The 27534-nt window shown below is 40.4% G+C and overlaps 1 protein-coding gene and 1 pseudogene across 5 annotated transcripts in view; one reads left to right on the top strand and one right to left on the bottom strand.

Annotated features, from left to right (window-relative positions):
- ASIP (agouti signaling protein) overlaps positions 1 to 27534 on the bottom strand; it is a 149633-nt gene that overhangs the window by 20226 nt on the left and 101873 nt on the right. Inside the window, exon 6 of one of the 5 annotated variants that reach the window (XM_064382174.1) lies at positions 21858 to 21955. The exons of the other annotated variants lie outside the window; for them this stretch is intronic. The gene's annotated coding sequence lies outside the window, so the exon portion shown is untranslated. The remainder of the gene's footprint in view (positions 1 to 21857; positions 21956 to 27534) is intronic. 5 annotated transcript variants of the gene reach the window in all.
- Positions 6315 to 7103, top strand: LOC105719216 (density-regulated protein-like; annotated as a pseudogene).

The raw sequence follows: 27534 nt of genomic DNA, 5'->3' as shown, positions 1-27534 counted from the left end.
ATAGTTGGGACAACAGTACATGCCAACATGCCTGGCTAATTTTTGTATTTTTAGTACAGACAGGGTTTCACCATGTTGGCCAGGTTGGTCTCGAATTACTGACCTCAGGTGATCCACCTGCCTCAGCCTCCCAAAGTTCTGGGATTACAGGCATGCGCTACCCTGCCCAGCCAGATGACTCTCTTTGACTAGAATAATGCATGGTTTATCCCACCTGCAAGACCATGGTTCGTGACTTAGTTCTGCTCATTCATAAGTCGGCTCCAGCTTACTCAAATGAGGATAGGAGTCGGGGAAGGAAACTGCAGCCCAGTAAGCATCAGTCAGAATCAGCAGTTGTCAGACATGGGCTTATGTTTGATGTCCAGCGTGCCTCTATACAACCATGGATAGGGAATAGTGAACAAGGTAAGGAGAGAGTTGTATACTTCTGGCCTTGTAGCTTCCAGAATGCAAATGAGGGTTTCTTTTTACGTTGTTTAGAAGGCCATGGCCACTTCCATCATCTTCTCCAAATCCTACCCTTCCCTCAGGAGCCTGCTTAAGCCCTGCCTCCTCCAGGCCCACTATTCTGTAGCCTATCTCTGGGCTCTGTCATCTCCCAGACAAGAGGGGGCCCTCTGGCTGTGGGCTGCAAAGGGCAAGATTAACTGCCCTGGACTGTCATCTCTTGAGGTTCCTTTGGAAAGCCAGTTCTTTCTGTGGTGAGGGAGGGGATTAAAAAAAAAAAGGAAATCCAGTCCTATCCTTTGTTGCTCCAAATCCTTCTGTCTGTTGACCTAGGTCCCAGAGGTCCAAGATAATGTCTCTAGTTAATGCTTTTCTTTTCTGATGGTCTGAGTTCTATGGAAAGGCAGAGTGGGAATAACTTACAAAACAGAATTCAAGCCACATTCTGCCTCAAAATATTTTCACTTAATTAGCCAGGTTCCACAGCTTGTCTTATGGGTCATTAGGGTAATAGTGCAAATGATCTCAGCCATAAGGTTAGTAGCAATTAGTGTTACTGGGTAAGTTTTCTATTTTCCTACTTAGGGGCAGAGTTCTGGGGAAGGGAAGAGAGGAAAAGGCAAAGAAAGAAGGGTCCAGAGAACTCTGGGGCATGGTGTCAGGAGGGCAGATTTTCCTGAGGCTAGACATGGGATACCTACAGAGAAGAAGAGACAGATAAAAAGGGCCTGGAGAAGGCATGGTCATAAATGTGGCTCACTTCTCAAGACCTCCTCTTTGTGAATGTGTCTGAAGACAGGCACATTAGGGACTGAGCCCAACATTCTGTGAGGCCCTTTAATCTGCCTTATGCATAACTTGTGGGGAAAGAATGACAAGGTCAACTGAGCATCTTCAAACTCTCTGTCTCTGGTTAACCCAGCGCCAGAGGCTTAGAATCCCCCTGGAAGCCACCAACCAAAAGCTTACAGCTCCTCTAGGCAAAGTCACCATCACTGTTGCCTGGACAACTGAATATCTCTTATTTTATATATATAATGTATAATTATATCTAATTATATACATAAATTATATGTATGAAATATATATATATACACACACACATTATATACATATATATATATATTTTAGAGAGAGAGGGTCTCCCTAATACCCTAATGTTACCCAGGCTGGCCTCAAACTCCTTGGCTCAAGCAATCATCTTGCCTCAGCCTCCCAAGTAGCTGGGATTACAGGCTTGAGCCACTATGCCTAGCTTGAATGTCCTTTTTTTTTTTTTTGAGACAGAGTCTTGCTCTATCATTCAGGCTGGAGCGCAGTGGTGCAATCTTTGCTCACCTCAAGTGATCCACTTACTTCCGCCTCTCAAGTAGCTGGGACTATCGGCGTGCACTACCATGCCTGGCTAATTTTGTCTATTTTTTGTAGAGACGAGGTCTCCTATGTTGCCTAGGCTGGCCTTGAACTTCTGGCCTCAAGTAATCCTCCTGCCTTAGCCTCCCAAAGTGCTGGGATTATAAGCATGGATCACCATGCCCAATTTCAATGTCTCTTTCTCTTTTTTTTTTTTGAGGTGGAGTTTTACTCTTGTTGCCCAGGCTGAAGTGTAATAGTGTGATCTCGGTTCACTGCAACCTCTGCCTCTTGGGTTCAAGCAATTCTCCTGCCTCAGCCTCCCAAGTAGCTGGGATTACAGGTGCCTGCCACCATGCTTGGCTAATTTTTTTGTATTTTTAGTAGAGATGGAGTTTCACCATGTTGGCCAGGCTGGTCTCAAACTCCTGACATCAGGTGATCCACCCGCCTCGGCCTCCCAAAGTGGTGGGATTGCAGGTGTGAGCCACTGTGCCCCGCCTGAATGTCTTTAATTGAAATCTCTGCCTCCACCTATCCTGTTCCATCCATTCCTCATGTAGCAGCCAGAGTGATTTTTTTTTCCCTCTGAAACACAATTCAAATTGCGTCACTCCTGGCTTAAATCCTTTAATAGCTTCCCATTGTTCTTAAAATAAAATTTCCTACAAGGTCTTGCTCTCTGATGTCATCTGATAGACTCTCCTTCTAAATCACTACCTTCTAGACATATTGTACTTCTTTCATTCCTAGAATATGCCAAACTCTTCCCTACCTCAAGGAGGACCTTTACACCTGCCATTCCCTTGGCCCTAAAGGTTTTTTCCCATTCTTGAACTTGATTCCCTCAGCTCTTCACATTTTGGATCATTAGCAACCTTTCATTCTTTGTGCAAATATTAACTCTCTCCTTGGCCTCTCTTTCCCCAATTTCTCCCTATCTCATCTATCCTCTTTCTTTCCTAGCTCTCATCACAATTTATAATTATCTCTATTTATCTTCATATTGGCTTTCCTTCCTTTGTAGAATCTAAACTTTATGAAGGCAGGTACCTTGTTGTCATATTTATTTTGCTACCCCCAATATGAGGCAATGCCTGGCCCATGCAGGCACTCAAAAAATATTTGGTGAAAGAATGAATGAGAAGAAAATAAAACAAACAACAGAAAATCCTGATTTGTTGGTCCCTTTGAGCCAACAGGACAGGTTCAGATCAGATTGAAGGTGATTCAATATCCTTCTCTTTGCCTTTGTCCTGTCATATTGGGGCTTGGAAGACCCCTCATCAATATCCCATATCTTTTTTTTTTTTTTTTTTTAAATAAGATGGGGTTTCACCGTGATGGCCAGGCTGGTCTTGAACTCCTGACCTCAGGTGATCCACCCACCTCGGCCTCCCAAAGTGCTAGGATTACAGGCATGAGCCACCGCGCCCGGCCAACATCCCATATCTAAGTGCTAGGAGAGGCTCAGGACTCTGGCTTTTCTTAATATCTTTGATCTTGTCTTTGACCAAGAAAGGTAAAAGAGAGCATCTAATTTATGGATAAAAGTAATTGGCCATTCTCCCAAAACGATGACTTGCTGCAGGGCTGAGGTGGAGTTCTAAGAATCATAGGGGGCCAGGTGCCATGGCTCACCCCTGTGATCCTGACATTTTGGGGAGCAAGCAGGGAGGATCGCTTGAGCCTAGGAATTTGAGACCAGCCTGGGCAACATATTGAGACCCTATTTCTATTTAAAACAACAACAACAAAAAAGAATCATAGGGCTTTAGAACTGGAGGAAACTCTAGGGATCATGCTCAAACTTGGGTCTCCATTAGAGTTGTCAGGGAAGCTTTTTCTTCCCATGCTCACAGTACTTTGTTAAGACATAATTTATATACAATAAAATGCACAAAGCACAAATGTAAGTATCCAGCTTGGTGAATTTCAATGTTTACAAACACCCAGGTAACTACCCACTGAGATTTAGGTCTAGAACATTCCTTTCATTCCTGAAAGTTTCTTGTGCTCCTTTCTAGTCAGCACCCATTTTCACTCCTCAGATGTCACGTCTATTCTGACTCCTACCACCAAATCGGCTTTGCCAGTTCCTATACTTCATACAAATGGAATCATACTGAATGAAGTCTTTTGCGTCTGACTTATTTTGCTCAACATAATATTTTTGAAATTGTATTCATTTTGTTGTGTGAATGAGCAGTTTGTGTTTTTAAATTGTGAATTAGTATCCTACTGTGAGTATACCACATTTGTTTATCCATTCTCTTAGGGGAGCTTTTACAAAACATAAACCCTAAAGCCTACCCTAAGCATCTGAATCTCCAGGGATGGAGTACATATATATGGATAGAGAGAGAAAGAGAGAGAGAGGGAATCTTGCTGTGTTGCCCAGGCTAGAGTGCAGCGGTGTGATCTCAGCTCACTGCAACCTTTCCCTCCCAGGTTCAAGTGGTTCTCGTGACTCGGCCTTCTGAGTAGCTGGGATTATAGGTATGCACCACCATGCCCAGCTAATTTTTTGTATTTTTAGTAGAGTCGGGGTTTTACCATGTTGGCTGGTCAGGCTGGTCTTAAACTCCTGACTTCAGGTGATCCACCTGCCTTGGCCTCCTAAAGTGCTGGGATTACAGGCAGGAGCCACCATGCCCGGCCTGGGAGATATATTTTCAGTAAGCTTCCAGGTGATTGTGATGTACAGCCATGTGTGAGAAACACTGATTTAGTCCATCCATTCTGGCTCCATAGATATGGAAACTGAGGCCAAGAGACAAATGGGTTTCCCAAATAGACACTTGAATCAGTACGAGTCCAGACTCCACTGTAAGGCAACTCAAACTACTATTTAGTGGTGAAGCCAGGGGCATGAGTAATAATAGCTTCTATTCATTGAGTACTTGCTATATGCCAGGCTCTGCTCTAGGCACATTATGTACATTTAATCTTCTTAACAAGAAGAAACCAAAACCCAGAGCAGAAGGCCACTGAAGCGGTGGACAACAAAGAGAAGATTCAATCCCAGGTCTGCTTAACACCAGAGCCACACAAGAAGGTTGATACCTTTTCTTGAAGTGGAAAGGAAGAAAACCACAAACTCCTTGGTTTGCTGGCCTGCCCCAGTCCACTTTGGGATGGTAGAAATTAAAAAAAAAAAAACAAAACACCACAAAATAGTATTTACCCCACTTCTTAAGCCCTGGTTTTAGAATTCCTTCTGTTCTGTACACACAGTGCTCCACTAGTGAAAGCTGTTGACTGATTGACCAAAAATGTTCTCTGAATGTTTTTGGCACCAAAAGAAAATAAATAAATAAAAATGTACCAGCTAAGGGGAGGGGGATCTGTTTGCTTAATCAATAGGTCTGCCTCCTCTACTGACAAGTCTCCTCCCAGGCACGGGGCCTGCAAATGCTGCCAGTGGGGCTGTCAGGGATCAGTCTCCACATCTGGAAAGCAAGCTCTCAAAGTGGAAAGAGCCCTGACTCTTTCATCAGGGAGTAAATTGACCCTAGCAATCAGGGACTGGAATGAGTCAGACACACATTTGCTAGTTAAGATGCTAAATCTGGAGTCTGGAGAGTCTGGCAATCTCTGGGTTTCCATAAGGAGGGAATCTGGGAAGTATAAGGGAAGGGGCTGGCAGAGGAAGTAGAGACCTCTCTTTTGTAGCTGGTGTGGTTGGAGCAGCAGGAGGGGAAAGGTTGGGGAAAAAGAGAAGCAAACTTGAGGATACTGATAAAGACTCTCTCCTTGACCAAACACTTTGAAAAGGAGAGTTTGCAATAGATGGAATTTTGGTTGTCTGTTTCAACTTTAATAAATATGAAGTGAAACAATGTTACACATGCAGACTGAACCCGAAATCCTAAGCCCTGAGTCCTCTTCCCAGCTAGGCCTAGGCCTTGGCCCCCAGTCTTGTCTTTGGCCTACCTAGCCCAGTTTTAGCAAGAATCCTGCTGTCAGTTTAGTGAGAATCCCTCTACCTTGATATCTAATTAAGCTCCTCATCTCCTGCCTTTGATGTACAGTACAAGTCCCTGCTTGGTCTGCCTTTAGGAAGACTTTCCCTACCCTTGATGGCTCCTCTTAGCAATTTTCCAACCCTTGACTCCTTCACTTAGCTCTGGCTACAAATCCCCAGTGACCTTTGCCATATTCAGAGTTGAACACAATCTTTCTCCCCTTTTTCAATATCCTATTGAAATAGTTTTGAATAAAGTCTCCTTAGTATTTAAACAAGAATCAGGGCCAGGCATGGTGGCTCACTCCTGTAATCCCAGCACTTTGGGAGGCTGAGGTGGGTGGATCGCTTGAGGTCAGGAGATCAGCCTGGTCAACATGGCAAAACCCCATCTCCAGGCACCCCTTTGTAGTCCCAGCTACTTGGGGGGTGGAGGCAGGAGAATCACTTGAACCTGGAAAGTGGAGATCGTAGTGAGTTGAGATTGCAACACTGAACTCCAGCCTGGGCAACAGATAGCAGTGGAAAAGGAGCCAGCAGGGCTTGTGCGACCACTTGGGTTTGTGAAATGGCTGCTGACATTTCTGAATCCAGTGGGGCTGACTCTAAAGGAGACCCAAGGAACAGTGCCAAGTTAGATGCTGATTACCCACTTCAAGTCCTTTATTGTGGAGTTTGTTCATTACCAACGGAGTACCGTGAATATATGCCTGATGTTGCTAAATGTAGACAATAGGTAGAGAAGAATTTTCCAAATGAATTTGCAAAACTTACTGTAGAAGATTCACCCAAACAATGAATTAGTGAGGGTCAAGGAACAGCATGGGGGGAAGAAGAGAAGAAAAAACAGGAGAGGTGGAAGGAGTAAAATAAAACAAAAAAAAGAAGACCGTACCACAAAAGGTTACTACAGCCAAAATTCCCAGAGCAAAGAAGAAATAGGTGACAAGAGTGTGTGGCCTTGCAATTTTTGAAATTGATCTTGAATAAGCACAAAGATTTTTTGCTCAAAAATTGTCCTGTGGTGCCTCAGTAACAGTGGAGGATGAAATTATCATTCAGGGAGACTTTACAGATGATATAATTGATGTCATTCAGGAAAAATGGCCAGAGGTAGATGATGATAGCATCAAAGATCTTGGAGAAGTAAAGAACTGAATTTGAAAATTTGTCTGTATTTAATGGCCTGAACTGAAAGTTGATATGGCCAAAGGGAGAGAGGCCTTTTAAGAAATATATAATTGGAAACAGATGCTTGGTGCTGTAAAGAAAAATTAGCACTGAGACAAAGGATCTCTCAGCAAGGCAATTTTTACTTCCTGCAGGAAGGGTACTCTCACCAGCCATCTTGCCACGAGAGTACAACGAACAAAGGAAAAGCAGACATATTTATCTTTTATGCATTTGGGGTTGTCTTGACTATTGTGTCTGATCTCCATTGGTTGGAGCTGGACTTCACAATCTAAACTAAAACCTGATTGGCTAATAAATTAAAACTTTTCTAAACAGGTAAATGCAATGGAGAACAAAAGGGAAGTCTAAATAGGAAAGAGCATAGGCTATGAGCTGGAACATGCCTGTGAGCATGTCCAGCACAGATATCTTGGTTATAAGTACAATGACATAGGATGTACTACATGCCTAGAAGCATGTCTAACAGCTACAAAGAAGAGTTATTAGCAAAAAGCAAGAAGGCTTTGAAGAAAGTTTTTAAAACTATTATTTCTAATACTTATGAAGCTTTGAAGAGAAACTTTTCTACTTCCTACTATTATATATATACTTATTTATTTATTCTACAGTAAAACTGTAGACTGCCCTCATCCTTGGCATTTTCTCTATTCTGTACAAGGCTTTTTTTATTGCAAAAGTCAAATAAATAGGGGAGACTGTCATGCTCATGCATGAACAGAATTTAGTCAAATAAAAAATTTTGGTCATTTGGTACTGACTTTCTCTCTTTTTTTCTTTTTTTTTTTGAGATGGAGTCTCACACTGTCACCCAGGCTGTAGTGCAATGGTGTGATCTCAGCTCACTGCAACCTCTGCCTCTCCGGTTCAAGCAATTCTCCTGCCTCAGCCTCTTGAGTAGCTGAGATTACAGGCACCCATCACCACACCCAGCTAATTTTGTGTATTTTTAGAGATGGGGTTTCACCGTGTTGGCCAGGCTGGTCTTGAACTCCTGACCTCATGATTTGCCTGTCTTGGCCTCCCAAAGTGTTGGGATTACAGGTGTGAACCACCACGCCTGGCCTGACTTTCTTTCTCTCTTTTTAACTTTATTTTTTGAAAAATCCGGTAGACTTCTTGTGGGGAGCATTTTTGTTACTTTACTGATCTAAAGCTGAGTGATTTTTTTAAAAAGAATTTGAATTTGGCTTCTTCACCAGTAATATGTCTCCTTGCTTCTTTGATGTGACAGTTTTGAGATGGGTGAGAATCTAATAGCTTTGTGGTTAAATTTGCATTGTTGTTGCAAAGTCCACCCCATAGGCACAATAACATACTGTTGGTAGGAGTTGTTCGAGCTATTTTGGAGATTATTTCGTAAAGTATATTAAAAGCCTTAAAACCATGTATGTGCACTGTTTGAACCAGTAAGCCACTTCTTTGACATTGAAAGACATTAGAAGAAATAATCAGTCTTGCATAAAACTTATGTATGAAAGTATTAATCACAATATTATTTATAATAAAAATTATATATGTTATAAATGAACAATTGAAAATGGTTAAAGAAGTGATTGTGTGGTAGAATATTATGCATATGTTTAAATAATCATATTTTCTAAGCTTACTTGGAAACATGTTGGTAATGTCAGGTGGGAGCACCTCAGATACATTTTAGACATTTATCATCATCATTGTTCTGAGTGAAAGCCATTCAGAGAGGCTAGAGGTTCTTATTCTGGCTATAAATTATGTGAGTAAGATTCTGCTAGCCAATTAAAAATAATGAACACCCATGCTCAATATATAGTCCTGGAAATAGCAATTGAAACATGTCTTCTCACAAGAGAAAAATGACAGTTTTAATGATGCATTAGATGAATTTAAACTTTAAGTCAGGTGCTACAAATTGGAAAGAAGACTTGTGGCATTTTAAATTGCTGTGGACACTTTTAAGAAACTTAGAACCATGCAGCAAACCACCATGGTACCTGTATAGCTATAACAAACCTGTACGTTCTGCACATGTACCCAGAACTTAAAGTATAAAAAAAAGTTTAGTGATTAAAATCTTAGGTTTATTCATGTAAACTATCACATTTCAATAGTTTATTCCTTCTTTTCTATTTTTTATTCTTCACATTTTTTATAATTATTATATTGCTGAATCTCTCCAGTATAGTAAAATGTTTAACAGTCAAAATGTTTTGTCTTCCTAACTTTAATGGGAATGTTGCAGTATCATATGTACTATTTGTTGTTCCATTATTGATAAAGAGCCTTAATCAGGTTTAGGAATTTACTTTATTAGTTCTTAGGCTGCTGGCTTATTTTTTTAATGGCTGATCTCTGAATAGCATTAAATGTGTCTACATTTATTTGGGAAAAAAAAAAGAAACTTAAAACCCATGAAACCATTATTTATTGCCAAGCAAATTACAATCTTGAATGAGTGTTTTTAAAAAAATTAAGTATTAGGTCCAGGTGCAGTGACTCATGCCTGTAATCCTAGCACTTTGAGAGGCCGAGGTGGACAGATCACCTGAGGTCAGGCATTTGAGACCAGCCTGACCAACATGGAGAAACCCCATCTTTACTAAAAATACAAAATTAGCTGGGTGTGGTGGTGCATGCTTGTAATCCCAGATACTTGGGAGGCTGAGGCAGGAGAATTATTTGAACCTGAGAGGTGGAGGTTGCGGTGAGCCGACATCATGCCATTGCACTGCAGCCTGGGCAACAAGAGTGAAACTCCATCTCAAAATAAATAAATAAATAAATAAATAAAGTATTAGAAAAATATGTAATAAAGATGTAAAATTAAAAATGAAATTCTGCATTAACTGTGAATTTTACTAAATAGAATTACTAGTGAAGCAAATTTATCCATCGAGACTATCTGGTATGCGTTACATATGTATTCTTTTGGTGCTGGAAGATGTCTGTGTGCCTGTATCAACATGTCACTTCATGTAAAGTTTCTTCACGTTCACAGTTCTTAGCAAATGCAGTTTCAATCTATAGATAGTCAGCAGTGGATGTTACTATAGGAAAATGCAGGATTAAAATTGTCTTTGTTTAAAAAAAAAATCAGAATAATTTTTTCTAACAACACTAAAATTATTTGATCTCTTGGGCTGTATCTATATACACATACCAATTTCACTATTGTGACTGAATTGGCTAGTCTAATTGTTATGCTTAACAGATGTCAAATTGAATAATATTTTAATGGGTGGTTTGGATCTTATGTAGACAGCCTGCTTCAGAACTCTTCTTTGAGACCAAGAACCATATGGCAGGCCCAGACTGCCTGAGGGGCCCTGAGTAGAATTTGAGAGAAGGCTTGAGGCTCTGTTCCTTCTCAAGAAACAAAAGGACAAGACTCATTCAGGCAGCTGTTTGTCAGTGTGACATCTGTCTCCCTGTTCCACTGAAAGAGGGGTCAGAGTCCAGGCTTCCCAGATGTTCATTCCCACAGTGTACAAGGAATACAGTGCTAATAGGTGATGCTAAATGATTGCTTTATATCTCCTGACATCAATCCCTTTAGTCTGTTTTATCTAATATTACTCAACAAAGACCTTAGTGGGTACTATATTGATTTTGTTTATGCTCTCCAGAAATCACTTCTCTGCCTTTTCTCCTTCTTAGTAATCATGCAGTCTTTTGATTTCTGAATTCCTTTACCTGGGGTGCATTCTGCACAAGCACTCATTAAGCATAGCTGAAGCTGAGCTGATAGTCTGTGACAGCTCTCAACTTTATAGTAGAAGGAAGGGAAGAGGCTTTGTTGTGAGATGAAATTTTCTACAGAAGAGCATTAAGTCAAAACCAAGGAGATATAGCTGAGCAAATCTTAAGAATTTGTTCTATTTGGAGAACAGAACATTAGTCTTATTTGGAGAAAGTAGAAAAAGTTTTGAGACAGATATCTATGAAAGTTTTTTTTTTGTTTTTTTTTGAGTGGGTCCCAGTACGGCATTCAACATAACCAAAGAAAACCAAAATGACTGGCCAGGTGCAGTGGCTCACGCCCGTAATCCAGCACTTTGGGAGGCTGAGGTGGGTGGATCACATTAGGTCAGAAGTTTGAGACCAGCCTGGCCAACACGGCGAAATCCCGTCTCTACTAAAAATAAAAAAATTAGGCTGGGCGTGGTGGCTCACACCTGTATTTCCAGCACTTTGGGAGGCTAACGTGGGTGGATCATGAGGTCAGGAGATCGAGACCATCCTGGCCAACATGGTGAAACCCCATCTCTACTAAAATACAAAACAAACAAAAAAAATTAGGCATGGTGGCACACACCTGTAATCCCAGCTACTTGGGTGGCTGAGGCAGGGGAATCACTTGAACCTGGGAGGCAGAGGCTGCAGTGAGCTGAGATCACACCACTGCACTCCAGCCTGGTTACAGAGCAAGACTCCGTCTCAAAAAAAAAAAAAAAAAAAGTAAAAAAACAAACAAAAATTAGCCAGGCATAGTGGCATGTACTGTTGTCCCAGCTACTTGGAAGGCTGAGGTGGGAGAATCGCTTGAACTTGGGAGGTGAAGTTTGCAGTGAGCCGAGATCACGCCACTGCACTCCAGCCTGGGCGACAGAGCAAGACTCTATCTCAAAAAAAAAATTTTTTTTAATTAAAAAAAATTTAAAAAGTAGACCAAAAATGACTCCAATGTGCCATCCCATTTAGCCTCTTTAATCTCCTCCAATGGAAACAGCAGGACGAAATGTTTCATATCATGAAGCAGAGCAAACTCACCCATAATTGAAAACATGAACCTGAGCTTCCTTTAATGGGCATTAAAATGTGTCAAAATGGGTATCCATTCAGAAAAGTCAAACATTTACGAAGTAAAAGGAAAGTCTGCAATAAATGGAATTTTGGTCATCTGTTTCATCTCTAATAAATACGAAATGAACAAATGCTACACATGCAGACTGATCCCCAAATCCTAAATACTGCTCTGTCAGAGTTATTAGAAATCTGAAACTACAAGCAACTTGCTGAAGACATTTAAAGAAGCACTAAAGTGTGACTTTGGGGTCAGGGTTGATATTCAGGAGTACTTCTTTCTTAGATATACATGTAATATATTTGTTTATTCATTTACTGCTAGGTAATGGAAAAGGCACAGAGTAAAGAGAAAGAAGATGCCACGAATTAGCAAAAGCTTCCTTCATGCTGAACTCCTCTTAACTACTTTGACCCACAAAAGTGAATCAAAAAAATCTGTTTAACTTCCCGAGAAAGGAAGGATAACTTTCAAGTTCTTTAAACTTTACAAAGTAGCAGCTTCACTCATTCTGGAAGCAGACTAAAGTTGCCATCTAGACTCATATGCTTTCCCACAAAGAGCCCAGGCCAAGGAACTTCCTTTTTCACCTTGCAGCAGTGGAGGTTTGCTGCTTACTTGTCTATAACTTCAAAGACAAGAACACGAAAACAACCAGTCATACTACAAAATTAATTCAAACTTCACCCCCTCTCACAGGCAGGAATATTCTTACAGACCCACAGTGAAAAAGAGGAAATGTTTCATCAGCTGAAAGGCAGCAGTAAGCAGACCGAGAGAGGTTTTACAAAAGAAACAAAAGGGTATCCTTTATTTTACAAAGGGACTCTCTAGCAACTCAGTTCATATAAAACTTAGAGAAGAAAACAGAATCTCTGTAGGCGGCAGAAGAAAAGAAAATCATTTCCTCCTACTTACAGTGCAAGTGACTATGCCCTCTATCAGCCCCTTAAAGAGAAGCCAGAGCAGAGCGTCTTTCCCGTCCTTGGGTAGCAGAGGCAAGGCGTGTTGCTGTGAGATTTTTTTAAAGATCCCAGGAACTCCCAGCAGCTGGCTTCCCCATCTCATTTCTTTGCTTTCAGCCAAAAAAAATCATACCTTCATACTCAATTCTGGTTGCCACAAATCTTGTGGTCTGGTCTTCCTGTATTTCTCCCCATTCTTTAGAACTGGAATTGACATTGACATTGAGGTTAAAAGGGATTGGAGGGAAAATGGTTGCATTGAGGATACTCCATGGGCAGAGTTTAATGAGATTTAATTCAGAGTGAACCCAAGAGACAGAATAAAACAGTCTAGTTGAGTTAACCTAGAAAAACAAGTCCTGCCAAAGAAGGGTCTAATTCAGCTTCTTTCAGAAATTCTGGGTGAGTTAAGGAGCAGTTGGTGGAGAAGCTAAACTCTTGATAGGCAGATTGCTGAGGTCCAGCCCACCCAATTAGTAAAATCTTGTTGGGACCTTTTTTGCGGAAATATTGGTCTCATAATTTTCAGATTTCCATCAAAGGGGCTGTACTTACACAGACTCGAAAACTATTAGTCTGCAGTTCTTTTCTTCTCCTTACTCAGTTGATTTTTCCTTGGATCAACTAGAACTTACAAAGTTATATGAAAGCTAATCATACAAACTGGGTCATTCTTATCATACCCAACTAAATCAGACTCTAGGGGCCAGGACTTGGGGCACAGAACCTGCTCCAAGAATTAAATTTTTCACAAACCCAGCTGCTAAAATGGCCAGCTGTAACCCCAAAACCAGTTTAGTAGCTGCTGAAACATGACTCTAAGACTAGTTTTGCCTACTGCCATCACTCATCAATCAGAGTTTGTCAGCTCCCATATGCTTCTCTTTTTTTTCCCCCTTCTTTCCAAATGCTTCTTTAGTGCCAATGAGCTTTTCTTCAAAACAATATAGAATATTTCTCTAATAAATATCCCAACCTTCTTCTGTTCCTGAGACACACTGAAGACCACCTGGTTGGTGTGTATGCCCCAAACTGCAATTCTTGCTTCCAAAATAGAATGTTTTAAAGTTAGAGATTCATCTCTATGTTTTATTTTGACTTCCACAGTTAAAATTTATTGCCTTCTGGATAATGTGGAGCTTAGAGGCTCTGCAGAAGAAAGTAGGCTAATAGGGGACCCTGAAGTAAGTACTGTCTGTTTTTGTGGTGATGGGTGTAGAAGAGTGGGATAGGCGATGGTATACCTTTACATTGATTTATCCTTATTTCTGGGAACCAATTTCTTTTGGTGATTTGTAGAGACAAGAGCAACTGGAAAGATAAGTGAATAAGGAGTCAGGAGATCTGGATTTCAGTTTAGGCTTTGTTACTTTCTCTCTGTAATCTTGGACAAGTCACATAAACTATCTGAACACTGCTAGCTCATCTACCAACCACACTGGGCTGAAAAGAGGATACAATGAGATAATGTAGACACCCTGAAAACTGTGAAGCATTCCACAAATGTGAACGTTTTCCAAGTTTTAATTCCTGATATGACCCATCAAGTAAGTCTTTGGATAGATAAAGAATTTGAACACGGGAGGAACATACTGAGTCTGATGGATAGTAGGTAGTAGGATGGGGGATGGAAGTAGAACTAAGTGGAAAAGAAAAAGCAGGGAAAGAAAGCAGAAAAGATATCAAATTTCTAGAGAAAGAGTTGGCTCAGATGTCTGTTTGGGCTTATAACTGTAAAATATAATCTGTTCAAGAATAAAGCAATGGTATATAAATGAACAATCGAAAATTATTCCCTTAGAAATAATTAGCCAGGAGAGTATTCTGGGAAGAAGGCAGAGTAGGAGGCACTAGGATTCTGTTTCCTTACCTAGCCAAAACTTATACTGGCAGAATCTGTAACCATTTTAAAACCATGAAGTCTATTGAAGGCTTGCAACTTCTAGGGAAAGGCTTGGGTGGCAAAGTATGGTTAATTTTAGTCAATTCTGGCTCTTAGCACAGTAGCAGCTACCCATTCCCCAACCCCAGCCCCTTCGGCAGGCAGCTGTGCAGATGTTCCTGGAGCACCTTGCCCAAAGCTGGTGAGAGCTAGGGTAGGCAAAAACAATTTTGTTGGCTGGACATGGTGGCTCATGTCTACAATCCTGGCACTTGGGGAGGCTGAAGCAAGAGGATTGCTTGAGGCCATGAGTTCAAGACCAGTCTGGGCAACACAGGGAGACTCTGTCTCTACAAATAATTAAAAAATTAATCAGGCATGAAGGCACATACCTGTAGTTCCAACTGTGGATCCTTGCTAAGGCAGGAGGATCACCTGGGCCTGGGAGGTCAAGGCTGCAGTGAACCATGATTATGCCTCTGCACTCCAGCCTGGGTGATAGAGCAAGACTCTGTCTCTAAAAAAAACAAAAATCTGAAAAAAAGGAAATACTGAATATCTGTACTCTGATCACTGTTTGCTGCTTCTGATAACACAGGTGCAGACAAAGAGCCAAGGCTGTTGTTGCTGTACTTTCCTCATTGTTGCAAGTCACTCTCCTTCAGTTGAAGTGACTTCCAGGGGATTTAAAGGACTGGTTCCCCTCCCACTCTTTTTTCCTCCCTTCCTTTTTCTCTTTCCCCTTTGGGAGCCACTAAAGACTAGGACATTCACAAATAACCACATATATGGGGAACATTACAAAGTGATTATGTATAAAGTGCCCAGGGAAAGGTGTAGGTGCATGAAACACCTGAGGAGACTTTATGTTCATACCTCAGGCTGGTCCTTGGCACAGAGATAGACATAACAATAAAAAAAGAAACAACAACAACAACAAAACCATAACAAAATAAAGTAAACCCTGAGGAAGGGAGAGAACTTAGTTTCTAGAGTCATCACATTATTAAACTCAAATGTCTAGTCTTCAACCAAAAAAATCACAAGGCATACAAAGAAAAGGGAAAATATGGCACATTCAAAGGAAAAAAAAAAGTCAACAGAAAAAGATCCCATAGCAGATTCTACTAGACAAAGATATTAAAATAATTGTCTTAAGATGCTCAAAGAACTAAAGGAAGATGTGGAGAGTAAAAAAAATGTACAAACAAAAGGTGAAGATTGATGATAAAGATATGGAAAACCTAAAAAGAAACCAGAAAGTACAATAACTTTTTGTAATATTGACTAGTATAACCAAAATTTAAAAATGGACTAGAGTGATTCAAAGGCAGATTTGACTAGACAGAAGAGAGAATCAGTGAACTTGAAGATAGAACCATGAAATAACTGAGTCTGAGGAACATAAATAAGACTGGAGAAAAGTGAACACTGCCTAAGGGACACGTGGGACACCATCACGCAGAACAACATATTCATTCTCTCAGAAGTCTAGCAATCCCAGAAGGAGAAGAAAGAGATAAAAAAACTATTTGAAGAAACATTGATTGAAGACTTCTAAAGTGTGATGAAAGATATGAATATAAACATCCAAGAAGCTCAACAAATTCCAAGTAAGATGAACTCAAAGAGATCCACCTAAAGACACAGTATAATGAAAGTTTTGAAAGCCAAAACCAAAGAGAGCATCTTGGAAGCAGCAAAAGAGATGTGACATCACATATAAGAAATCCTCAATAAAATCATTAGCAGATTACTTATCAGAAACTTTGGAGGCCAGAGGCTGTGGGCTGATAAATTCAAAGTGCTGAAAGAAAAAACTATCAACCAAGAATCCTATATAAGATTATCTCAATTGATGCAGAAAAGGCATCTGACAAATTCTAACATTGTTTAATGACAAAAACACTCAACAAACTAGGAATAGAAGAAGACTGCTTCAACATAATAAAAGCCATATATGAAAAATCCACAGCCAACATCATATACAATGATGAAAGAATGAAAGATTTTCCTCTAAAATCAAGAACAAGACAAAGATGCATGCTTTCATCACCTTTATTCAAAACAGTACTGTAAGTTCTACCTAGAACAATTAGGCAAGAAAAAGAAATCAAAAGTATTCACACTAAAAAGGAAGAAGTAAAATGATCTCTGTTCACAGATGATTCGATCTTAAATGCACAGAAGCCTAAAGATTTCATAAAACAGTGTTAGAACTAATAAATGAATTTAGCAAAGTAGCAGGATACAAAGTTACATCAGTTACATTTCTATTTATTAACAATGAACAATCTGAAAAGGAAATTAAGAAAATGATTCAATTTACAAAAGCATCAAAAGAATTAGGAATTAACATACCCAAGGGGGTGAAAGATGTATACAATGACAACTATAGGACATTGCTGAAAGAAATTAAATAAGACACAAATACAAGCAATCTACGGATTCAATACAATTCCCATCCAAATCTCTAGAGGTTTTTTTTTATTTTTTTTTGCAGAAATAGAAAAAAAAAAAATTCTAAAATTTGTTATGGACTCTCAAAGGACCCCAAATAGCCAAAATAATCTTGAAAAAGAAGAATAAAGCTGGAGGACTCACACTTCCTGATTTCAAAACTTACTGCAAAGCCATAGTGATCAAAACAGTGTGGTACTGGCATAAAGACAAACATGCAGTAAAATGGAATATAAGAGCGAGCCCAGAAATAAACCTTTACATGTATGGTCAAATGATTTTTGACAAAGGTGCCAAGGCCATTTAATATGAGAAAGAAGAGGTTTTTTTTCAACAAATGGTACTAGGAAAACTGGATATCTACATGCAAAACAATGAAGTTAGACTCTTACCTAACATCATACACAAAAACTTACCCAAAATGAATCATAGAGCTAAATGTATTAATAAGACCTAAAACTATAAAACTTAAGAAAACCCAGGGTAAAATCTTTACATCATTGAATTTGGCATGATTTCTTGGATATAACACCAAAATCTCAGGCAACAATAGAAAAAATAGATAAGTTGGACTCTATGAAAATTTAAGCTTTTGTGCTAGTTTACTGTTATTTTTATTTAATTATTTTTTTTTAGATGGAGTATTGCTGTGTCACCTAGGCTGGAGTGCAGTGGTATAATCTTGGCTCACTGCAACCTCTGCCTCCTGGGTTCAAGCAATTCTCCTGCCTCAGCCTCCTGAGTAGCTGGGACTACAGGCAGGCATACACCCCCACTCCTGGCTAATTTTTGTATTTTTAGCAGAGACGAGGTTTCGCCATATTGGCCAGGCTGGTCTCGAACTCCTAACCTTAAGTGATCTGCCTGCCTTGGCCTCCCAAAGTGCTGGGATTACACATGTGAGCTACTGTGCCTGGCCTATTTTTACTTTTTTAATAGAGTAAAGTGAAAGCAAGTTTATTAAAGAAGAAACAAAAGAATGGCTACTCCCTAGGCAGAATAGCCTATGCTAGTGCTTTAAAACTAATGTTGGAAGAGTAAAAACAAAGCAGCCCAAAGAATGGAAGAAAGTATGCAAAGCATATCTCTGATAAGGGATTAGTGTCCAGAATATATAGAAAATCCCTAAAATGCTGGCACAAGATGGGATGAATATGCACGGAGGTCATGTGTCCTCCATTACTAAAGATGTTGAAGCATACACTGGATTACTGCTTGGAAAGACTATGGTAGAGGAATTGTCAGCCTTGTAGTAGAGAGCTAAATGCCAGAGCCTGTATTTAAGTCAACTCTGAATTTTAAAGAGATTCTATAGATTTGAGAAAATGGGACCCACATTTTGATGATAGTGGTAGTAAAATGAGAAAAAGGTTGAATGCCTAAGTTAGGGCAGACTTAGGGCAGGGTCATAAGGAAGCATGAGGGCATGGGCTAGAGAAAGCATTGTAAAAATGAAGAAGAAGTACTATATAGATAGTGGAATAATACCAAAAGCATATTTAACTTACTTTGGAATTTTCCATCATCTAGCCCCAAATAGGAAGACCATGAGGACAGAGTTCTCTTTGTAGTATTTTGACTATCTTATAGCTTGGTCTTCATGTAGAGTAACAAGAGTCATAAGCTTTTGTTCTTCCGAGAGCTGAGGGAACAGAGGCTAAGAAAGCAGAGACTAATGCTAACCCTAAACCATTTTTAGAGATAATAAAGCAAATCTAATTGCCATAGTCTGATTAGAAAATGCTACATATAGTATAAACACTTACAGAAATACTACCATATACCAGGTGTTATGTTCAGTGCTGAGGATAGAGAGATGAAGATAACATTTTCTATATTCAGATAATTCATAATCTAATAGGACCCCAAAGGCTCAAAATAAATCCGGGTAGGATCTACAGTTAGGCCAGGACAAGCCAACATATGAAATCATATTTCTTTGAAACTTGCTATTCCTAAAACTTTATCAGCTTTTGTAGATTGGAAATTTGCAGAATTTAACTTCATGATGTGAAATTCAAGATACTTCAAAGTAAGATACTAGTACCCAGGAACTAGAAGTTATACTTTTTTTGTTGTTGCTGTTAGTGACAGGGTCTCCCTCTGTTACCCAGGCTGGAGTGCAGTGGTATGATCATAGCTCACTGCAGCCTCGAACTCTTGTGCTCAAGTGATCCTCCCACCTCAGCCTCCTTAGTAGCTGGGACTCCAGATGTGTACCACCACACCTAGCTTTTTTTTTTTTTAAAGATGAGGGTCTTACTATGTTACTCAGTCTGGTCTTGAACTCCTGGCTTTAAGTGATCCTCCTGCCTTGGTCTCCCAAAGTGCTGGTTTTGCAGGTGTGAGCCACTGCATACAGCCCTTATACTTTTAAGTAGTTAATAAAGCTGTATTTCTGGGCCAGGCACAGTGACTCATGCCTGTAATCCCAGCTACTTGGGAGGCTGAGGCAGGAGAATCTTGAACCCAGGAGGTGGAGGTTGCAAATCACACATTGCACTCCAGCCTGGTTAACAAAAGCAAAATTCTGTCTCAAAAAAAAAAAAAAAAAGCTGTATTTCTTCAGTTTGAGCCTTCAACACTTGCACCAGAATCATGGAAGGTGGGAGGTGCTTGTTGAATATATTTCCTGGGACCCACTCCAGACCTACCAAATCAGAATTCATAAGGTAGTTTTATTCTGCAGTTGAAAAAACATCTCAAGTAATTCCAATACACAGTGAGGTTTAAGAATCCCTATGATAAAGTGATAAAACCCACAACAATGCTTAATCCCAGAGTGTTGTCTCCTTGACCTCCAGCTACTCAGAAATCACTTAAAAATTACAGCAGTGGAAGAGGTTATTTCTTCCTGATGCTAGGAACTCTCTGGTACTTAACTCTAGAAAGAATACTGCTGAAGGATGGCCACATGCTCCCAGATACCAAGAACTCTTCTGCTAGACATGTTACCAAGCCAATCAATTCTCATTCAGACCTCACATTTTCTACTTTAACACTTATTCACACTATTTCTCTTTCAATGCAGATTTCACATTCTACCTTGCTCCACTTACGGTCTGGATCTTTCATTGATCCTCAGTGGAGGAAGTGGATTTTCACAGAAACTTCTGTGGCTATTGCTATTAAAGGAAATAACATGTAGGAAATACCTAGTTTTATGCTTGGTGTTAGTAGGTGCTCAATTTGTTGAATGGAAAACCTGCAATAAACACAATATAGGCCAGGTGTAGTGGCTCATGCCTGTAATCCAAGCACTTTGCGAGGCTGAGGTGGGTGGATCACTTGAGGTCAGGAGTTCGAGACTAGTCTGGCCAACATGGTGATACCCTGTCTCTACTAAAAATACAAAAATTAGCCGGGTATGGTGGCATATGCCTGTAATCCCAGCTACTCGGGAGACTGAGGCAGGAGAATCAGTTGAACCTGGGAGGCAGAGGTTGCAGTGAGCCAAGATCATGCCACTGTACTCCAGCCTGGGCAACAGAGTAAGACTCTGTCTCAAAAACAAAACTAAACAAAAAACCACAATATAATATCAAAACTGAATTTCATTCACTAAAAATTATAATCAAGGCAGAAGATAGCATTTAAATGATTAACAATGAGAAGTTTAGACATTTAGACATAAACATAATCCACAAATTGATTCATTGTTCCTTTTTCACTGAGACTATAAACTAGCTATCATTCCATCTTTTGCCATAAAATACATACATAAGTCTAAGTGCTTTACATAGTTACATAGGTTATCTCACTTAACTTTTTTTTTGAGACGGAGTTTCGCTCTTGTTACCCAGGTAACAAGAGCCTCCTGAATATTCAGCCTCCTGAATAGCTGGGATTACAGGCACGCGCCACCGCGCCCAGCTAATTTTTTGTATTTTTAGTAGAGGCGGGGTTTCACCATGTTGACCAGGATGGTCTCGATCTCATGACCTCGTGATTCACCCGCCTCAGCCTCCCAAAGTGCTGGGATTACAGGCGTGAGCCACCGTGCCCGGCCTTTAACTCTTACAATACCAAATAAAATAGGTATTATCCTTATCTAACAGTTGAGAAAACAGAGCTACAGAGCAGTTAAGTCACTTGTTTTGAACTATTTCACTATAATGCCTCTTAAATGTCCCTTAATACCACACAGAGGGAGATGTAGCTGTTGAATGCTTTCTAGGTGTGTAGCTCTGGGCTCATCCTACAGGGAAAACAGAAGTAAAAAGATTGTGTTTGTGATTTTAAAAAGTGCATCTCCCATCCTATAAGATAGGTTGAGGAAATATTTCAACAACAACAACAAAATAGGAATAAAGAGGTTCAGTGTGACCCCGAGTCAGACTGCAGGTCAGGGTGAGTCAGGGCTAAGATGTGAGCCTCCCTGTGTTGAATTGGCGGTCATCCTTCTCTCCCTCTCAGAGGATTCCAATCCTGCCCCAACTCCCATCTTTTCGTTTCTACCCAATTCCTCCTTGGCCATTCTATGAACTTTAGAGACACCATGGGGATCCCAGTCTGATTTTATCAAGAAAACAATGGAAGAGAGTTTGGTGGACTTGCTTTGAGCTTCTGCAATCTGGAGTTTTAGAGAGTTTGGGTTGAATCTAAGAGTAAGAGAAAAATTCTATTTCCAATTATGAAAAGAAAATTTTGGGCTGGGTGCAGTAGCTCACACTTGTAATCCTAGCACTTTCGGAGGCTGAGGCCGGCGGATCACAAGGTCAAAAGATCAAGACCATCCTGGCCAACATGGAGAAACCCCGTCTCTACTAAAAATACAAAAATTAGCTGGGCATTGTTGGCACACACCTGTAGTCCTAGCTACTCAGGAGGCTGAGACAGGAGAATTGCTTGAACGCAGGAGGTGAAGGTTGCAGTGAGCCAAGATCACACCATTGCACTCCAGCCTGAAAAACAAGAACAAAAACTCTGTCTCAGGAAAAAAAAAAAAAAAAATTTCTCGTTAGGGAAAGGTTTTTATGCTACCTCAGAGACCAGTAGGAAAAAGTGCCATCTATCTGAGGCACAGACCATCTGACAGACTTTTCTATCACAGCCATTTCCTTGTTTTTACAGAAATAACTGGCTCATAAATTGTTGAAAGATCAGTGCTGCATAACGAATAATAAACACTGCTACTAGGTTTCATGGGTATTCTGAACTTACTGGAGATGTCAGAGGGCATTGTGATTCAATGCTACTATTTATTACTTGAATCCGGATAGTCGCAAGTTGAGACAGTAAGCCTCAAGTAGTTTTTGCCTGGTTGTTGTCTTCCTAGCATATCTTCTGACCCCCTAGACCAGGTGAGAGCTCTCTGTTAAACTTTTTATCACAATCTGTACTTTTCTTTCTTAGAGTCAACATAATTATAATTATTTGTGCAGTTTGTTCAATGCCTCCCAGCACATAAGCTCCATCCATAAGGGAAGGCATTTAAATGCTTTGTCTACCATCATGTCCCCAGGTCCTAGTGTTGAGCCTGGCCACAGAGACGCCCAATTAATTTCCAGTTAAAGAAAATGAATATGTGATCTGAGAATCGTGGAATTTCAGAACTAAGGGACACTTTAGGGTCTGTTTAGTCCAAACCCCTTAGTTTATAGAGCAGATAACTGAATTCTAGAGAAATGAAGGGCTTTTCCCATTGTCATAAATTGTTTTGTGGCAGAATCAAGATTCAAACTGGTTCTCTTAATTCCCTTTTCTTTTTTTTAGAGCTCTGAACCAGGAAAATTCCCTTTTCTTTACCTTATTGTACTTCTGGTTGACTAAAAGTTTTAGAATGAAGGCACTGACCAGAAATTATAGATGTAGTGGGTTAAAAAGTGTCCTCCCCAAAATTCATGTCTACTCAGAGTCTTAGCTTGTGACCTTATTTTTTCTGAATTATTATGTCTAACTGATCTTTTTCTTTCAATTCATCAAAAGAGCTTCAACTGTACATACAGTCATGCATTGCATAACAATGGGGTATGTTCTGAGAAAGGCATTGTTAGGTGATTTTGTCCTTGTGCAAACACTAGAGTGTTATAAACACTGTACACTTAGGTACTACACACACCTAGATGGTATACTTTACTACACTCAGGCTATATGGGATAGCCTATTGCTCCTAGGCTACAAACCAGTACAGCATGTTACTGTACTGAATACTATAGGCAACTGTAACACAATGGGAAGTATTTGTGTATCTAAACATCGAAAAGGTACAGTAAAAACATGGTGTAAAAGATTTTTTAAATGGTATACCAAATGGGTGCAGTGGTGCACACCTCTAACCCCAGCACTTTGGGAGACTAAGGCGGGCAGACTGCTAGACCCCAGGAGTTCAAGACCAGCCTGGGCAACATGGTGAAACCCATCTCTACAAAAAACAAAACAAAACAAAACACAAAAATTAGTCAGGCGTGGCGGCACATGCCTGTAGTCTCAGGAAGTTGAGGTGGGAGGATCACTTGAGCTCTGGATGTTGAGGCTGCAGTGAGCCGAGATCACGTCACTGCACTCCATTCTGGGAGAAAAAAACCCCACAAAAAATGATGTACCTGTATATGGCACTTACCTGAATGGAGCTCACGGGACTAGAAGTTGCTCTGGGTGAATGGTGAGTGAATGTGAAGGTCTAGGACATTACTGTATGCTACTGTAGAGTTTATAAACACTGTACACTTAGGCTACACTAAATTAAAAAGAATTTTCTTTCTCTAATAATAAATTAACCAAGGCCAGGCACAGTGGATCATGCCTATAATCCCAACACTTTGGGAGACTGAGGCAGGAGGATTGCTTGAGCCCAGCAATTTGAGACCAGCCTGGGAAATTCAGGGAGAACCCATTTATTAAACAAAAATTAGTCAGGCATGGTGGAGCATACCTGTAGTCCCAGCTACTTGGGAGGTTGAGGTGGGAGGATTGCTTGAGCCCAGGAGGTTGAGGCTGTAGCGGGCCATCATTATGCCATTGCACTTCAGCCTGAGTGACAGAGACTCTGTCTCAAAAAAAATAAATAAATAAAAATAATCCCTCCTGCATGATCTGCACATGTACCCCAGAACTTAAAACATAATTTAAAAAAAAAGAAAAAAAACTATTTCATACACAAACACACACACACACACACACACAAACATGAGTTTGGGAAAGACAAATATACCAAAGAGACATTATAAGGAATGCAGTCACCATAAAAATAATAATCTTAGCTTACTGTAACTTTTTTACTTTATAAACTTTTTAATTTTAAAAAACTTTTGACGCTTTTGTAATAATACTTAGCTTAAAACACACATTGTACAGCTATACAAATATAATTTCTTACTTTATAATCTAATTCTATGAGTTTTTCTATCTTTAATTTTTTTAACTTTTAAAACTTTTTAAAATTAAAAACACAAACACATTAGCATAGGCCTCCACAGAGTCAAGATTATCAATATCATTGTTTTCCTTTTCTATATCTTGTCCTACTGGAAGGTCTTCAGGGGCAATAAAATGCATGAAGCTGTCATCACTTATGATAACAATGTCTTCTTCGGGAATCCCTCCTGAAGGACCTGCCTGAGACTCTTCTTGAGGAGGTGTCACTCTTTTCAGAGATATGTCCATGATAATTTGCTTGGCCTTTTTTTTTTTAAATCATAGATGTACTTGTAAGCAGATAATGCATCATGAATATTCCTATTAATGAAAGCCTTTTGGTATTGGGGTTCATGTTTTCAAACTTCTTAAGTAGGTGGTTGAGGTAATAAAAGCTTCTGCTAACCCCTTAACCCTGACTTTCCTTGGGAGTTCTTTTTCTTCTCCTGCAGTTTCTTTTTCCCTTGCCTCTCCTTAAGCTGTTCCTATTTTAGTTCCAACAACTCATTAGTTAATTCCTCAGGATCCACTTAAAGGAGCACCTCAATGTCATACTTGTCCGTACACAGATTAAAAATGCTTGCAAACCACAGCCTTGTTGATTTTTGCAACCTCCTCATCCTTGGCAAATTTTTTAAAGTCACAGACAAACCTCTTAAGTGTTTTCTTTCAGGTGCCATTCATACACTTCCTGGTGACATCACCCTCAAGCCCAAAAAAGTTTCTTGATGCAGTCACAGATGTTGTAATCCTTCCAGAGTTCCTCAGTGTCTTCCTCAGTTGCTGCAATAGCCTGGGCAAGCCTCCTCAGGTAGTACGCTGCCTAATTCCTTGAACCAATGGTTTCTTCCCACCTGAGATGTGGTATTTGAAGGAACAAACATGACTTTAATACTCAGATGAAGATCACCAATAAAAGAAAGATGTGTGGGAGCATTTTTAACAATAAGCCAAATCTTGAAAGTTATGTTATTCTCCAAACAGTACTTCTCCATTTCAATGGCATAGCAATTCGGGAAGACATCTTGGAAGAGAAGTTGGGTTATCCATGACTTCTTATGGCTCCAGTAGCAGACTGGCAATATGTGTTTACTGATAGGCTTGAAGGCCCTGGGGTTCTCACTGTGCCAGATCACAAAAGGCTTCAATATGTAGACTGCAACACTGACCCCAGGCAAGACTGTTTCTTCGTCCTTAATAGGTTTGAAAACTGGTATTGACTTAGCCTCTTTATGGATAAAGTCCTTTCAAGCCATCAATTTCTGGAATAGGGAGATGTCATCCATATTGAAGATTTTCCCAGGCAAATAATTTTCCTCCACAATCACCTTATCTAGAGTTTCCCAAAATTCTTCGGCTGCCTTCATATCAGCACTTGCATACTCCCCTCTCACTTTCACATTATATAATAAATAATGACTTATTTTTATTTTTAAGATGGGGTCTCACCATCTTAAAAATAAAAAATTGGCTCAGGCAATCCTCCCACTCTGGCTCCCAAAGTGTTGGGATTACAGGCGTAAGCTACCATGCCAGGCTGAATAATGATTCTTTTTTCTTTTTCTTTTTTCCTTTTTTTTCTCGAGACAAGAGTTTTCGCTCTTGTTGCCCAGGCTGGAGTGCAATGGCACAATCTCGGCTCACTGCAACCTCCACCTTCTGGGTTCAGCAATTCTCCTGCCTCAGCCTCCCAAGTATCTGGAATTATAGGCATGCACCACCATGCCTGGCTAATTTTTTGTGTGTATTTTTAGTAGAGACAGGGTTTTACCATGTTGGTCAGGCTGGTCTCAAACTCCTGACCTCAGGTGATCCTCCCGCTTCAGCCTCCCAAAGTGCTGGGATTACAGGCATGAGCCACTGCGCCTGGCCATGTCCATGATTCTGGAATCATTTAAACCACCTAGAGCTAGCACTAAATCCAACAACATAGTCAGGTCCAGCCTTTTCTTTGTTTCTCTCTCTCTCTCTCTCTTTCCCTCCCTTCCTTCCCCCCTCCCCCTCCCCCTCCCCCTCTCCCCCCCTCCCCCTCCCCCTTTCCCCCTCTCTTTCTTGACAGAGTCTCACTCTGTCACACAGGCTGGAGTGCAGTGGCATAATCATGAGCCCACTGCAGCTTCAACTTCCTGGGCTCTAGCAATCCTCCCACCGCTGTCTCCTGAGTAGCTGGGCTACAAGCACACACTACCATGCCTGGCCAGCCTTTTCTTTCAACATCACAAACAAACTTTTTGTTTTGACCATGGTTGTTATCATGCTAAGAGAGATATGCTTCTGTTGCCTGGTCTTCAATCTAGGTCTTTAGAAGTTTCTCCATATCCCATATAGGCCCTTTGTGAACTTTTGTTAGTCTTGTTGCTTTAACAGCTTCATTCTTGTTCTTCAAGATTGTAGCTATGGTGGAATGGGACATGCCTGACTGGTTAGCAGTAATCATTACTGACTTTCCACCTTCGTAGCTCTTAATTACTTTAAATTTCATTTACAGGTCAGTCACTTGATGTGGCCTCTTACTGGCAACATTAGCCATGGTTTTGTACACTTAGAAGCCATGATGAACAAAACAACACCAGATTAAATCAAATGCTAGAGAAAATAATGCAAACAAGAGATGCAGTAAACATAAAATATATGAGGATGCTGCTGGTATAACATGACATGACATACTGTTATACAGTAAACTTGTTTTTTGACTGAGTCTTGCTCTGTCACCCAGGCTGGAGTACACTGGTGTGATCTCGGCTCACTGCAACCTCCACCTCCCACATTCAAGCAATTCTCATGCCTCAACCTCCCAAGTAGCTAGGATTATAGGCACCCGGCACCACACCTGGCTAATTCTTGTAGTTTTAGTAGAGACAGAGTTTTGCCATGTTGATCAGGCTGGTTTATAGGACCACTGTCATATATGCAGTCCATCATATATACTTGGACAACAGAGTGAGGACAGGGAAGGAAGGAAGGGAGGGAGGAAGGGAGGGAGGGAGGGAGGGAGGGAGGGAAGGAGAGAGAAGGGAGGAGAGGGGAGGGGAGGGGAGGGGAGGGGAGGGCAAGCTGATAGTACCCACTGGATGCTTGGCCCCGACCACAACTCTGGAAGACCTACTGCAGTAAGGGCCAATTAACA

This window comes from Aotus nancymaae, unplaced genomic scaffold (genome assembly GCF_030222135.1).
Source record: "Aotus nancymaae isolate 86718 unplaced genomic scaffold, 86718_ANA_hifiasm-v0.15.2.pri h1tg000029l, whole genome shotgun sequence".
Lineage (NCBI taxonomy): Eukaryota > Metazoa > Chordata > Mammalia > Primates > Aotidae > Aotus > Aotus nancymaae.
This window is presented reverse-complemented; position numbering and strand designations above follow the sequence as displayed.